The 15,708-nt window shown below is 42.5% G+C and overlaps 1 protein-coding gene across 1 annotated transcript in view; it reads left to right on the forward strand.

The window, feature by feature from the left end:
- Positions 1 to 776: 776 nt before the first annotated feature.
- Positions 777 to 15,708, forward strand: part of SPRYD3 (SPRY domain containing 3) — a 450,311-nt gene continuing 435,379 nt past the window's right edge. Inside the window, exon 1 of the mRNA XM_069653343.1 lies at positions 777 to 913. The gene's annotated coding sequence lies outside the window, so the exon portion shown is untranslated. The remainder of the gene's footprint in view (positions 914 to 15,708) is intronic.

The following is a 15,708-nucleotide window of genomic DNA, read 5'->3' on the forward strand; positions in this document are numbered from 1 at the left end:
CCAGCTTGATTTGTGCTTAGGTTTTAGGCCCAATTCAGACCTCTGCCTTGACGCTACCCACGCGTAGATCCTCTGACATCCCGAGCTCTAGCATAAACGAGTCAGAAAACAGTATATCCTGTACAACGTTGAGGCTAACACCACAGAGGTCTTGTCACGAAGTTATGAATCACCATTTTGAAGACGTCATGACGTAACACGTTGGTTTGGATGGCAGTGGGAAAGACAAAAAAAAAGACTAACCTGCAACTACTCGAGTAACAACAACAAAATCCACTCAGTGAAGTCTTACCATCGTATGATAAGGTGCAAAGGCGAGGTGTCTTGGTAAACAGAAATGACGAGCCGTGGAACCGGTCACATATTGGTTCGATGGTTTTCTTAAGAAATACGCCATTATACTCCGTTTTTATCAATTAACTGTATGTTCTGCTACATTACTGCTGATGACAAATTCCGAAAATCCGAACTTGAAATTAAAAAGTCGTTGTAATTGTCATACACTTTATTACATTTTTCAACATTATCACAGTAACTAGACCACACATCGATAATGCCACGTTCGCTTTGATATAGTCTCCGGTCATATACAACTGGTCAATTCTGTCACATTTGAGGCGCATTTCTTTCGGGTCCTGTCACTGAGGGTGACGTGGGTCGTGTTTCTTTTATGTCCATGGCCGAGGCTATGTCGCTCTGATTTCTTTTCCCACCCTTCACACTAGTTGAGGTCCTTAGCTATTGGCCCGGTACAGTGTCTGTTCGCTAAGGGAGTGCGCTGACTGGCTGCGGGTGGGGAGGCTGGCTAGCTGCTGGATCCGCCTGGAAGCCAGCGAGTGTGTGGATGAGCAAGCCGGGGAGTCCATGGCGGAGCCGCCGAGCGGGGGCAGCGGTGGCCTCGGGGACTTCTGCGGTGAGGGCAAGCGGGAGACTGTCATTGATATGGGCCGCAGGGTATGGTCAGGCATAGAGCGAACTGACTAGGCACAGGAAAAATGGGGCGCTATGGCACTCGCTAATGTATGGGATGATTAGATGTATGGGTGGGTGGAGAGCTAAAGTGGGTTAGGGTAAGCAGTTTTTGGTTGTGGAAAGGATGGGAATGGAATAGGGCAAGCTGGATAATAGGTGGGCTAGGTTGTAGAATTGACAGCGAGTCTAGTATTCGTTGGGGTTGGGACTGAGTTGTGCATGTTGAGTGGTGGAGAATGGGCGTACCGACTAGCGTCTAATGAATGGCCGGAGCGACTTATCTGAGTGGGCAGTGGCCGAGGTCTAGACTGTGAATAGGCTGGCCTTTAATGGACAGACGCGAGGGTGTGTGTCATTGTATTTGATCTATGGGGAGCTAGGTAATGGGTTCGTCGGGTAGGCAGTGATTCTTGAATGCTTAGCACTTTGTTTGGGATTCTAATACGGGATGGGTGAAAAGTGTGTCACGCGTTTAGTAAGGTGGTGCAAGGATGAACGAAGGGATGCAGTCACTTGGGTTGGGAGGTAGAACGTGGGCTGGTTGGATTGTAGGTGGATGTTTTGATTATGCATTGGGTGAGAATGGGAATGGTCGTCTTCGGTCCGGCAATTTTTTTTTTTTTATAGCTCTGTATATTCTACAATGTCATCTCTTATACATAATTAGTAAATATCATAAATACAGCATTATCTGTACAGTTAACGTCACAGTTCATCTCAAATCCATTATATAACTAAATGTAATTTCCCTCAAAACGTTTATAACTCACCAATTAGCTGCCTACATATGTCCTTCCAGATTTCACTGTAGCTTTCCACAGGTTTATCGATTGCATTTATCGACAGCGCCTAAACCCGTCACAGCACTGGTACAACTTGGCGAAAACAAACACAAAACCAAGCATGGTACAGAAAATAAGACGGTACATGAAAGGGATGGTCCAGGGAGGATAACCCCAATGTCAGATTATTCGTATTTGTCGAACAACCACGTTTTTAGATGTTTTCTGAAAGTTACGCAAGAGGCCCGCTCTTGGATGTGGGGAGTTACAGCGTTCCAGAGGGAGGGGGCAAGAAGATAGCACACCCAGTAATTCTTGTATCACCTTGCTTATTCTGTACCCACCCATACAGTGCCCAAGTAACTGCCCGCGTACAAATGTTCACAAATCCACTATGCCTGAATACAAATCAATAGAACCAGAATATATCTTGATCAGGACTATAGTTCAGCAAGTCAGCTCACACAAAAATGCTCTCTTGTTAAGGGCCTTACAAAATTAGATGGCATAGGACTTGTTTCAGAGAAAGTCAGCAGATTCTTTTTGTTATTGAATGCCCCAAGCGCTTCATCTTTATCCAAAACATGAACTCTTAATACCCCATGTTTATCAGACCCCTTCTATCCCGGTGGCTCTATCTCACTGTTCGGTAAATTAATCAAATAAAATAGAAATTTAATGAGGGGTCAGATTACCATTGTCTTGGGCATATGGTAGGGTGATGTTGTAATTGGGAGAAGGGTGATGATATGGATTGCTTGGTAGCCCAAGGACCAGTGAGTCCCTTCCACGGACCAGTGAATGGACAATAGCAGCTGAGAATAGTCACCAACCTCAGTTTGTTTCCGAGCACCATCCATTGGCAATACAAACACAGCTCTCCTTTTTCACCTCCTGTTCTCTCTTCAAGTGGAACATGTAGTTCTTACTGTCCCCTATAACTCACTACCCTGTGGTGCTTGAGCCACACTTAAAGGCAGAAGCACACTATTTGGTCCCTACGAGTGAGCTTGGTGGTCCTGGTCCTTCGTGACTATCATTGGGGAGCTGCATGAAAAATCAGACAGTGAACTAACCTATGAAGCAGGTTTGTGGCGTAGTCACCTGCTTTCTTTAAGGAAGAGATAGGATTTCTAATTGTGTGTCCCAAATTCTTGCATCACCTTGTTTATGTTAGAGGACCCCACCCATTCTATCCTCCCCATCCCGTTACATAGGGATCCACTATCCTGAAGATAAATACAGTTGTTGTATCTCCACTCACCTCTAAGTTGCACCCAGACAGACACATGAATTCCTGGGAGGTGGAATGCTGTGCTTTTCACAAAGTAAATACTGCACCCATTGGAGTCAGTCCCTTCCGTGATGGGATATAATTTGGCCTTTATTTATTCACTCTCCCGTTTCTTGGACTGGGTTGAGCATTTAGATATTATTACTGCCTGTTCTGAAGAAAAATAATCAGGCAAAAATGCACCTTTTAACTGTCCTGAATTAATAGGTACAAGAAATATGGATACATTAGCTGTTACAAAGTTGCAGGCGTTTTTGCTCACCTGAAAAATACCCTCAATGGGAATTCGTTTTTACTCCTTTAAAAATGATTTTACTCCCAACTTGAAAATGATAGGCATTAAAATACCCCTTACACATCTTATCATAGCCCTGGCGGGTATATTAACACATAACTAATTGCTCTTTTTGTTCTTATAAACGCAACACTTGCTCAGTACTCTTTTCGGCAAGCATCTAGCCTTTTGCATCACCATATGGTAGGATGAAGGCCTCCTTTTATTGGCCAGGAGCTACCATTTGGAAACAAGAGGCTAGTAAATAGAATTGTGCAAATCTACCTTCCATATGAGATGAACATGTACCATTTTATCCATTAGCTATGACCCCTTAGGTTTTAAATCTTATGTACATGTTCCCTAATGTTTATTTATAGATTGTTCCAAAGGTACAGAGTTAAATTCACATAGGTGTGTGTTGAGCATTGATTGGCGTGAGTAGCCATTCCTGCTAGATGTTGGTATCAAGCTAACCAGGCTCTTCAAGGTTACACGCATGAGCTAAATACCTCCCAGCTTCCCTAGATTTCGATCCCTGTAGTAACTTTGTCCAGGAATATATTATGGCACAGTATTGAGTTTACTTATGCAACTGGTGGAACCCTCTTCTGAGTCCAACTAAGAACTTTACCCTGAGTCTATGCCAGACTCTCTGTATTTGAGTGTATGCAACATGTGGCTTCTAGTGAACTTTGGTGGGAATACTTCTTTTCCCCAAATTGCCTCAAGTGAGCAAGTCTGAACTATTTAGAAGGGTTCCCGAGGTCAGTGTTTTTCCACACAAGAACATTTTTTAACTAATGGGCTGAAATGATAAATTTAGCACCACACATTTCTGAATAATTGGGTAAAAATAGATAGCCATATATGATCAGTAGCTGAAATGATACATTTAGCACCACACATTTTGAATAATTGGGTAAAAATAGATAGCCATATATGATCAGTTCTGTAGGGGAGTATGTGCTACAACACAAGATGTAGTCTTCATAAGGATGAAGCAGGGGCAAGATGTGCTAAAGTTGTTGTCTTTATTCCAGTTATTCCCTAAAAAAAGTACGAGTCAGTATACCATCACATCTCGATAAAGGGCCTGTGACTGAAACACGTTTGTTATGATTAAAAATCTCTCCGAATTCATAGTGGCTTGTGACTACTCTTAAGTTACATAGTGAAAGGAAATACACTGGCTATCCTTGCTCACTCGCAGATCAGCTCCAACTGACATACACGTTCAACTCTCTCACCCAACTCCGATCTGCTGATGCTCGCTAACATTCTATCAGTCACTCGTGAGATCAGACAGGACACAACACCCCCTCCTTGCATACCTGCCACATAAACACTCAGTCAAACGAGCAAAGCTCTCATGCCATCCTTAGACACAGCACACTCGTAGGTTCACTTTCAGCACAGGTCTCTACTTTCTAAATGCCAAACCAAAGGGGAGACTGAAAAACACAAGCACCGTACAACACAGTGGAGACACAGCCTCAAACCTGTTGAGACAATTTCCGTGCATGTGATTTAACAGTGTGAAAGCACAGCAAAAACAGCGTACATTCCCAACATCCATGCGTGCCAAAATTACCCATTCCACCCAGAAGGCACTAGTCCAGTCCTAGTTTTTCCTTTGCATTCTGGGACTTCTACTCCTAGATTTCCCATTGCAAACCCATGACTACAAGCCCCAAATGGCAAAGCTAAAACCAGGACTCTGCTAATCCCTCCCGAATAGAATGGATAATTTTGGCATGTATGGGGCAGGTCACATTCCGACTCTTGGTAGAAAAACCCCTTTAATGACCTACCCAGCCAAGCAAAGGCTAGATGCCTGACTTATACATCGTCAAACCAGAAGAAAAACAAATTCAGTGAACCAGGCTTCACAGTTACAAATACATTCACAACTCTTTAACGTAAAGACACAAACCTGGAAACTGAAGCCCACAAAGCCATGCTCCATTGTGATTTCCCCCCCCCCCTTTTTATACCAGGGCAAACATAACAAGAACCATGGGTTCCTCCCAAATAACAGTATAAACCTAAAGCAACCAATATAGCGGCTCTGTACCAACCAATGATAAATTCACTAATGCAGCAAGAAAGCTCGCCTACCAATAATCATTTCAGAACAATCCACCAATTTAATTACTCTAGCTCTTTTAGCTGTATTCCGTATAAAATCGCAAACAAGAACATACATCATGAATTAAAATTGTACATAAGTTATGAAATCTGCAATATTTACTTGTGTATGGAATATAGTAACATCAAAGTTGACATGTGTTTCGTGTCTCCTGCCAAGATTGCATTAATCCACAAATGAATAAACAAACACAAATTAAGCATGTCAAATGACTACACCGTCTTACTAATAATTCTTCACAAAAGTTCCATGACACTATTTCAACGTTAGGTAAATAGACCCAACTCAGCACAAAGAAAGAAAGAAACACATCTCTAAAATGGATTACCTAAGATTGTGATCTATATTCCCTTGGTTCCTCTGGTCTTCTGCCTAACCATTCTTCTTATGCGATGGGTTTAAATAAAACCACATAAGTAGTCATAAAGCAAGGGCTAGCATTGATCATTTGTTCTAAGTCTTTTTTTTGTAAATGGTAAATGAAGATGACATGATTATATTGACAGTGGACTGCTACATGCTGACAGAAAATAAGCACTGAAAAAAGAAATTAAGGTGCATGTAAAAAAAACTATGCATGCTGCAAATAAAAAAATGAAGAATGAAAGAAGTAAACAAATTAAACTGCTGTTACGCTGGTGCCTTAGAGCATCCTAGTAATGGTCATTACGTCGCTGCGGGAATGAAAATAGAAAAACACGTACCACAAAGAATGAAAGTTGAAATTGGAAATAATGTATGTTGTGATTTCGTTTTTTACAGAGCAAAGCCATTTAACATGACTATAAACTTGCAACAATGGGTTTGCTTTATTGTCATTGCAAGATGGTGAAAATGCACAGTGATAAAATGCTACCAAGAATGTCCAAAGGGGACCATAAGTACAGCAAAGCATGGCTGGTGAAATGCAAGGTGAAGCAATTTAAATAAGGCTGCATAACCCGAATAATGGGTGTTGGCAGCCCTACAGATGAGCAATGTATCAACCACTTTTACCCCCCAAAAAAGGCAAATACTCCCAAAAAATAAAAACGGGTAGTAAAAATACCCCCAAAAAGAAATAGCAAACAAGTAGGACCTTGTGCTCCTGCTTTCACCCCCACAGTGTTTGGACCAGTAGTGCACATATTACCAAAGGAAGACACTTATTATTGCCCGATTGGAAGAAGTAAACATGTATCTTTTTAATGTGTATGAATAACTAGGTGCAAAGGAATCATTATTACAAAAACATTTCCGTTTTTCACTTAAAACATTTTGACTTGCTTAACAAATATTCCAATTTTGGAATTGGATTTACATTTTTACTTGCTAAAACATTATTTTACTCCCAACTTTAAAAAATAGGCTGTAAAATACTCCCAGCTCAAAATCTCATCTGGAGCACTGGATGTTTGTAATGAAAAATATGTTTTGGAAAATAGACATTGCAATAGAAACACATTTATTTGTGAAAAGCGAAACAGTAGAAACCTGGTCGTTAATGTTTGAAAAACAATATTGCGTAATTCTAGACACGAGCACGCAAAATACGTGAGCATTTCAAATAAAGTCTACATATGAATATGCTTGATGGGTTCTGTTCTATCTCTGAAAGAAATTCTGTTTCACCCTCCCTTTCTTACTTTCTTAGAAGTACATGCTTCAATCCACCAATGCAGCAGTTTAATCTCACAATCCTTGCAGAGTGGCATACCAGATGTGGACATAGTAACTAACAATAATTCTGAATGACTTGACTATCTTACTATTTTCATTTTATCATCATGTGTTAATTCAGGATCCAACAGCAGTATTATATAAAGGTTTGTCCTTTGTACCAGATAAACAAACCAACTGGTATCAAACGAAGGAGGACCTGAAATGCTTCTTTTACAAGATTGGTTTTTGAAAGAATACTTTAACAATCATCTAATACGAGGATCTGTTCACCAAAAGTATTATAAATGTGTACCTTTTTTATCCAGTGGATCTGTGCAATTTTGGAAAAAACCATTAACAGATTTGAAATCAGTTATGTACAGCCAAATGCAGTCATCTAGTATACCTCTAATTGTGAGGCTAAGGCTCTAGAGTAATTGAAAAACAATCTTGATTTGATAATACAATCCACAGACAAAGGAGTAGCCATTGTGTTGACAAGTAGGGACAAGTATGAAACTATGGTATTTGGTCTGTAGTGGACCATTATAAAAAAAACAGAGAGACAAGGCATAGAAATCATGTAATAGACTCAGAGTTTGACTACTAAACCTAGGAATGTTTAACATAACGGCATTTTATGTCTTACTTAAAATACATAAGGATACCCACTAGTTGTATCAAGTTGTCATTTGGTTTGTTTTGAAACACTTGAATAACTACATTGATGTCTTTTTTAAAAACCTTTGTCAGAAGACCATGACATTTTGAAGAGATACCACACAGATTATCATGATTTTTGAGGGAATGCCCTTTTGTGTGAAGACACAACTATGTGACCCTATACATTAGGGCACTTTACACTAACATTCCACAGTAGGACGCATTAACATGTGTAAGGGACTTCCTGAGTGATGAGAATCCCAATAATCTTATATCTATATATATAAAACGCTTAGCTATGTTTCCCTACTCAGCTGATGCAATTTAACAGTGTTAGGTCGCCCTCTGCTGTCCAAATGGCAAAGTGCACCACTCTGTGCCCATCCACTTCAACAACAGCTATCCTTTTAACTAACAGAATGAGCATGCTTCTACGCGGTCACCTCCACCTTCAACTATCGGAAACATTCTGAATAATTTCAAGTGACTTCTTTCCACCTCCACTTCTCTTCACAAAAGGTATGGCGGTTCCATTGTAAATGGACAGTTAATTACCGGCTCAACATTTCAGTCTCTAAGGAGCGAAACCCTGCAGGACGAACTCTGTAATCATGCTGCTACACAATCTTATGCCATCATAGGGACATGGGGACTCTGCACTGGAACAAGGCTGACAATTACGTGTCTACAAAGACATATCATAGATGCCTGTGTAATCGATTAATTGAACTTAGATACTGTTCTTATACTGCGCATACATCTCATTCCACGATACAAATATGCCATTCAAATTCAAAAGACAGTTTCCTATACATTTAGCCTTTTTCACGTTTAGCCTTCTCATTGACCATGAATAAGTCACAGGTACCTATGCCCCCTTTGTGTAAGCCATCAGTGGAAATTCCGATATTTAAGAAGGGGGACTGAAGTGACCCTTTGAATTACCGACCAATATTGACCTTTAAGATATGTTAGAACAGCATATGTCAACAATGCAAGTGAGCAGGGTCATGGAGATCTGCCTGCTGATAATCGACCAATTCAATCCTGAAGAGTCACCACATGTGTTGGTAGACCCGGAATTATCACAACAATTGTGTACTGCAGCTTGAGTTTATTTTTGAGTGCTGTCAGTGTCACAGTACACTTTAATTTTTAGGAACATAGGATATTCAACATTTAAGACATACAGAGTGTAGTACCTAGGTTGAATAATTCAAATGGTGAATATTTTAAGAACCAATTTCTAGTGTTTGTACATTCTCTAAAGTTTCCTTGGGAAGGAAGCTAGAGAATTTAGTGGAGTCATAATCAGGTAGATAGCCCCTATAGTTTAGGCACAATAAAGAGTTGAACAACGACATATATAACATGTCAACACAACAGTGTTTCGGCCATTTTGTGATGAGCTAGGTGAGCTCTAGTGTTGTAGGCCTTCATCAGGACAAGAGTTTCTTTGGGGTGGTGTATCCTATGTGTGGTCTGTTGGAATAAAACAGACGGAAAGTATGTCAGGAATTGGTTGGTCGAACAATCTAGCAGTAGACATGTAAGTAAATACTCAAACAAAAGGATGCCTGTGCTTACCGGATCTGGAGAGCACAATGGCTATGGGTGTGGAAGTGCCTAAGGTACGCTTCAAGACGGAGTGGCCTTCGTCTATTTAAACGCAGTCATTCCTGTCGAAAAAGATAAGGGAATGATAAGAGGGTCTGTAAATGGCCTAGGCGTAAAATACAAGTGGTACCGGCCAATGTCTTACCTCTGAGGCCAGTCGCGATTTGTCAACCGCTCGTGGTAAGAGGGATAGTAGTGGTCCAAAAGGATCCTTGCTGCGGATAATTAAAAGTAAAGAAAAGACAATGACTCAATGGCAGTAAGCCGCGACACTCTGAGGAGTTACAGTGGCGCTGTGTGCTTCAATTGAGTCAGAGAGCGTCAAGTCCCAAGGTGACTGAGTGGGAAACTGATTGTATGGAGGAGACGAGACGTGCATGGTAGTTGTGGGTGCCTTCGGGGTGTAGATGAGAGGTTCGGTTTGTTAATAGTAAGTGAATGGGCCTACGGTGACTCATTTAGGTGATCCGATCGTGAGGATACTGCACGGTCACATAGCTAAGAGCATGCTGTATAACTGGCGTGACAAGGGCCGGCTAAAATAGTCGAATCTGCTGTGCCCGTGGCATGTGAAAACCAAAGTGGCTGCTAGGGGCTCGCTGCCGTGTGGAAAAAAAATCGCCCTTGTTGGTACCGTGAACGGTCAAGTAATTAAATCTGCTGTGCAACTGGCATACCAGGCGTCTGAGCGAGCGCGAGGATGCGCGTGCAGTAATTGGCTTACCTGATTAGATCGCGAGGGGCTGCAGAAGCGGGGCTCAGTCTCACTTGCAGCGCGGCTTGGAATGTGTGCCGTTGTGGGTCATGATAAACCAGCGGCGGCCATTAGGGCAGGTGCCTGAGTAGGTGCCTGTTGCTGGTCGGGCGGTTGTAGTGCCTGGCATGGACCATCAATAGTAAAAGTTAGGTAGCCGAGGGATATGAGTGAACTGAGACACTCATAATACCAGTACACAAGTTGGTTAAAAAAGGGGGGTTCAATTGCCGCCACGCGGGCGAACAGGCATTCACGGCGGACACCCTCAAATGGTGGTGTCCTGCGCATGTGGGACACGTGTGCTGTGTCACAGAGGGGTCAAAGTCCCCTGCTGTAAAGAGGCTTAAATGATTGAGAATACAGAACATGTGGGAGTCTATGGTTGTGTGTGCAATTGTGAGGACACTGTGGCGAGCAAGGCTCTGCGGTGTTACAAAATGTAAGATGTACACTACATTTATAGTGACAGCCTCTACAGGACTGTGTGCCTGAGAGCACAGTCATGATACAGGTTAGTGCAGCAATCAAATGAGAGTAAGCAATATAAATAAGTCAAGTACCACAGCACATCATGGAACTAATAATCAACAGTCGTTCCGCACGTATGCATGGGAGTACAGTCATGGTATAGGTTTGTGTGGAAATCAGACGAGAATAAGCCAATTGAACTAAGTCGGCTATGGCAGTGTATAGTGGAACAAACATGTAGCAGTTCAACATGATTTTACAAAAATGTTGCTAGACATGATTTTACAAAAAATGCTTCCACTCTACGGTGATGTTTAACCCTTCTTTCACAGTGCGAAGTTTGTGGACCCACTTCTGTTGTAACTGGGTTAGAGTTTTATCAATGTCCCCACCTCTTTTGGTGGTATTCATTTTCTGTAATACACACCACTTTATGTCCATGTTGGTGTGGTTTTTCTTGATGTAATGTTCAACTAGTGGTTTGTCTCGCACCTTGTTTTTTATGCATGAACGGTGCTCACAGATTCTTGTTTTCACTGCTCTCATGGTCTTCCCCACGTATAGTAGTCCACAGGGGCACACAATGCTGTATATCACTTGCTTCGTGTTACAGTTGGTATGATCTCGTAAGGTCCAGGAGAAGTCTTTGTATGTGAAGACTTTCGTAGTCTCCATTAACTGGCAGGCTGTGCATTTACCACAGCGATAGCACCCTTGAACAGGTGGTAAATTCCAAAGGGTGGTGGGTTGCTTCGGTGTTTCAAGAAATGTGTGTACCAGTGACTCCTTGATGTTTCAGTTTTTCCTGAAGGAAAATAGCGGCACTTTCTGGAGAGATCCAGTGTTTTTAATCAGAGGCCAGTGTTGTTTGATGGTCTTCTTAATCGTGTTGCTGAGGGGACTCTAGGTTGTAACGCAGACCAACCTGTCAAGTTGTTTCTTGTTGGTTTTGGTGAGGCAGACAGTGCGGCCGGTGTTAGCTGCTCGTTTGTTGGCGTGTCTAATGGATTTCCTTGGGTATCCCCTGTGGAGTAGATGGTTTTGTAGATCTCTGGCGTGTTTATCGTATGTGTCACGATTGGTGCAATTCCTCCTGATCCTCAGGAATTGCCCATAGGGCAGGTTATACTTCAAACTTTCCGGGTGATAGCTACCGAAGTGCAACGTGTTGCGATGGGTGGGTTTACGAAATAGTTCAGTTTGTAGGTGGTCACCTGATCGATAAATGTGCAGGTCAAGGAAGTCGATGCCATGGAAATCCCAATGCATGGTAAATCTGATATGCGGGTTGCATTGGTTGAGCCATTGTTGAAAAGCGGATAGGTCTTGCTGATCACCCCGCCAGATTAGAAGAACATCGTCGATGTATCTTTTCCAGAGTATTATGTTCTCTTTGTAAGGATTCGTTGCTGCCGTGATGTTTTCTGTTTCATAGTGCGCCATTTAGAGGTTGGCAATATCAGGTGCAAAAGTGGCCCCCATGCTGACCCTGTTTACTTGCTTGTACAGTTGTTCTCTGAATAAAAAGAAATTCTCTGTCATAGCCAGTCTCAAACACTCTAGTATGAAGTTTGTGGGGACGGCTTCAATTTTATTTCTTTTGTCAAGGAAACATCTAAGTACTTCCAAGGCTTCTTGTTGAGGTATGGAGTTGTAGAGGGCCTCAACATCTAAGGTCGCCAAGATGTAATCAGGTTCCATGTTGATTGTTTCCAGCAGCAGGATGGTATCGGTGCTGTCTTTGAGGTAGGAGTTCATTTGGTTTACAAAAGGTTTGAGGAAGCAGTCTGTGTATACGGACAGTGGTTCGAAAATTGAATCACACGCCGATACAATGGGTCTTCCGGGTGGATTTTGTAGGCTTTTGTGAATCTTGGGCAGTATGTAAAATGCCGGAATCCGTGGATGAGCTTTATTCAGAAAACGGTGTTCCTCGTCGCAGATCCATGCTTCTTGTAGAGCGTGGTCAGTTAGGCTTTGGATTTCGTCCTGTAGACCTTTTGTGGGGTCCATTCGTAATGGAAAATATGCGTTGGTATCACTTAATAAGCGTAGACATTCTTTGTCGTAGTTTGTGGTATTCAGGATGACGATGCCGCCCCCTTTGTCCGCGGGTTTGATGGTGATGTTGTGGTTGTCTCTTAATGAGTGAAGCGCAGTTCTTCCTTCTGTTTGTAGATTGTCTGAGTAGAAGTTGTGCTGAGAGAGTCCCTTCTGGATGGCCTTGGTGACCATTTTCTCGTAGGTGTCGAACTTGCAGGGGATGGTGTGTGGAGGGGGCATGAATGTTGATTTCATTTTGAGTCCTGTGATGTTGTCTTCCTCCTTTTCTGGCCCCTCTGTATCAGTTCGCAAGTGTTCTGGTAGATACACTTCGAAGAAGTTTTTGAGACGGATATTACGAAAGAATCGTTTGAGTTCGACTTCTGTATTTAAGGCCTCATTCTGAACAAATCCTTCTTGAAAAAAGTTTGTCTTTTTTACCTGCGGCCAAGGCTCAGGCCTTCAACACAGAAGTCAAACTCAAACGATTCTTTCGTAATATCCGTCTCAAATACTTCTTCGAAGTGTATCTACTGGAACACTTGTGAACAGATACAGAGGGGCCAGAAAAGGAGGAAGACAACATCACAGGACTCAAAATGAAATCAACATTCATGCCCCCTCCACACACCATCCCCTGCGAGTTCGACACCTACAAGAAAATGGTCATCAGGGCCGTCCAGAAGGGACTCTCTCAGCACAACTTCTACTCAGACAATCTACAAACAGAAGAAAGAACTGCGCTTCACTCATTAAGACAACCACAACATCACCATCAAACCCGCGGACAAAGGGGGCGGCATCGTCATCCTAAATACCACAGACTACGACAAAGAATGTCTACGCTTATTAAGTGATACCAACGCATATTTGCCAATACGAGTGGACCCCACAAAAGGTCTACAGGACGAAATCCAAAGCCTAACTGACCACGCTCTACAAAAAGCATGGATCTCTGACGAGGAACACCGTTTTTTGAATAAAGCTCATCCACGGATTCTGGCCTTTTACATACTGCCCAAGATTCACAAAAGCCTACAAAATCCACCCGGAAGACCCATTGTATCGGCGTGTGATTCAATTTTCGAACCACTGTCCGTATACACAGACTTCTTCCTCAAACCTTTTATAAACCAAATTAACTCCTACCTGAAAGATAGCACCAATACCATCCTGTTGCTGGGAACAATCAACATGGAACCTGATTACACTTTGGCGACCTTAGATGTTGAGGCCCTCTACACCTCGATACCTCAACAAGAAGCCTTGGAAGTACTTGGACGTTTCCTTGACAAAAGAAATAACATTGAAGCCGTCCCCACAAACCTCATACTAGATTGCATGAGACTGGCTATGACAGATAATTACTTTTTATTCAGAGACCAACTGTACAAGCAAGTAAAAGGGGCAGCATGGGGGCCACCTTTGCACCTGATATTGCCAACCTCTACATGGCGCACTATGAAATGGAAAACATCACGGCAGCAACCAATCCATACAAAGAGAACATAATACTCTGGAAAAGATACATCGACGATGTTCTTCTAATCTGGTGGGGTGATCAGCAAGACCTATCCGCTTTTCAACAATGGCTCAACCAATGCAACCGCATATCCGATTTACCATGCACTGGATTTCCATGGCATCGACTTCCTTGACCTGCACATTTATCGATCAGGTGACCACCTACAAACTGAACTATTTCGTAAACCCACCGATCGCAACACCTTGTTGCACTTGGTAGCTATCACCCGGAAAGTTTGAAGTATAACCTGCCCTATGGGCAATTCCTGAGGATCAGGAGGAATTGCACCAATCGTGACACATACGATAAACATGCCACAGATCTACAAAACCGTCTACTCGACAGGGGATACCCAAGGAAATCCATTAGACACGCCAACAAACGAGCAGCTAACACCGACCGCACTGTCTGCCTCACAATCCACCATGAAACAACTTGACAGGTTGGTCTGCGTTGCAACCTACAGTCCCCTCAGCAACCTGATTAAGAAGACCATCAAACAACACTGGCCTCTGATTAAAAACACTGGATCTCTTCAGAAAGTGCTGCTATTTGCCTTCAAGAAAAACCGAAACATCAAGGAGTCACTGGTACACACCTTTCTTGAACCACCAAAGTAACACACCACCCTTTGGAATTTAGCACCTGTTCAAGGGCACTATCGCTGTGGTAAATGCACAGCTTGCCAGTTCACGGAGACTACGAAAGTCTTCACACATAAAGACTTCTCCTGGACCTTACGAGATTACACCAACTGTAACGTGAAGCAAGTGATATAGACCATTGTGTGCCCCTGTGGACTACTATACGTGGGGAAGACCATGAGAGCAGTGAAAACAAGAATCTGTGAGCACCGTTCATGCATAAAAAACAAGGTGCGAGACAAACCACTAGTTGAACATTACATCAAGAAAAACCAAGTGGTGTGTATTACAGAAAGTGAATACCACCAAAAGAGGTGGGGACATGGATAAAACTCTAACCCAGTTAGAACAGAAGTGGGTCCACAAACTTCGCACTGTGAAAGAAGGGTTAAACATCACCGTAGAGTGGAAGCATTTTTTGTAAAATCATGTCTAGCATCATTTTTGTAAAATCATGTTGAACTGCTACATGTTTGTTCCACTATGCACTGTCATAGCCGACTTAGTTCAATTGGCTTTTTCTCCGCACAAACCTATACCATGACTGTACTCCCATGCATACATGCTGAACAACTGTTGCATATTAGTTCCATGATGTGCTGTGGTACTTGACTTATTTATTTTGCTTACTCTCATTTGATTGTTGCACTAACCTGTATCATGACTGTGCTCTCAGGCACACAGTCCTGTAGAGGCTGTCACTATAAATGTAGTGTACATCTTACATTTTGTAACACCGCAGAGCCTTGCTCGCCACAGTGTCCTCACAATTGCACACACAACCATAGACTCCCACATGTTCTGTATTCTCACTCATTTAAGCCTCTTTACAGCAGGGGACTTTGACCCCTCTGTGACACAGCACACGTGTCCCAC

This window comes from Ambystoma mexicanum, chromosome 3q (genome assembly GCF_040938575.1).
Source record: "Ambystoma mexicanum isolate Mex_15411 chromosome 3q, UKY_AmexF1_1, whole genome shotgun sequence".
Taxonomy (NCBI): Eukaryota; Metazoa; Chordata; class Amphibia; order Caudata; family Ambystomatidae; genus Ambystoma; species Ambystoma mexicanum.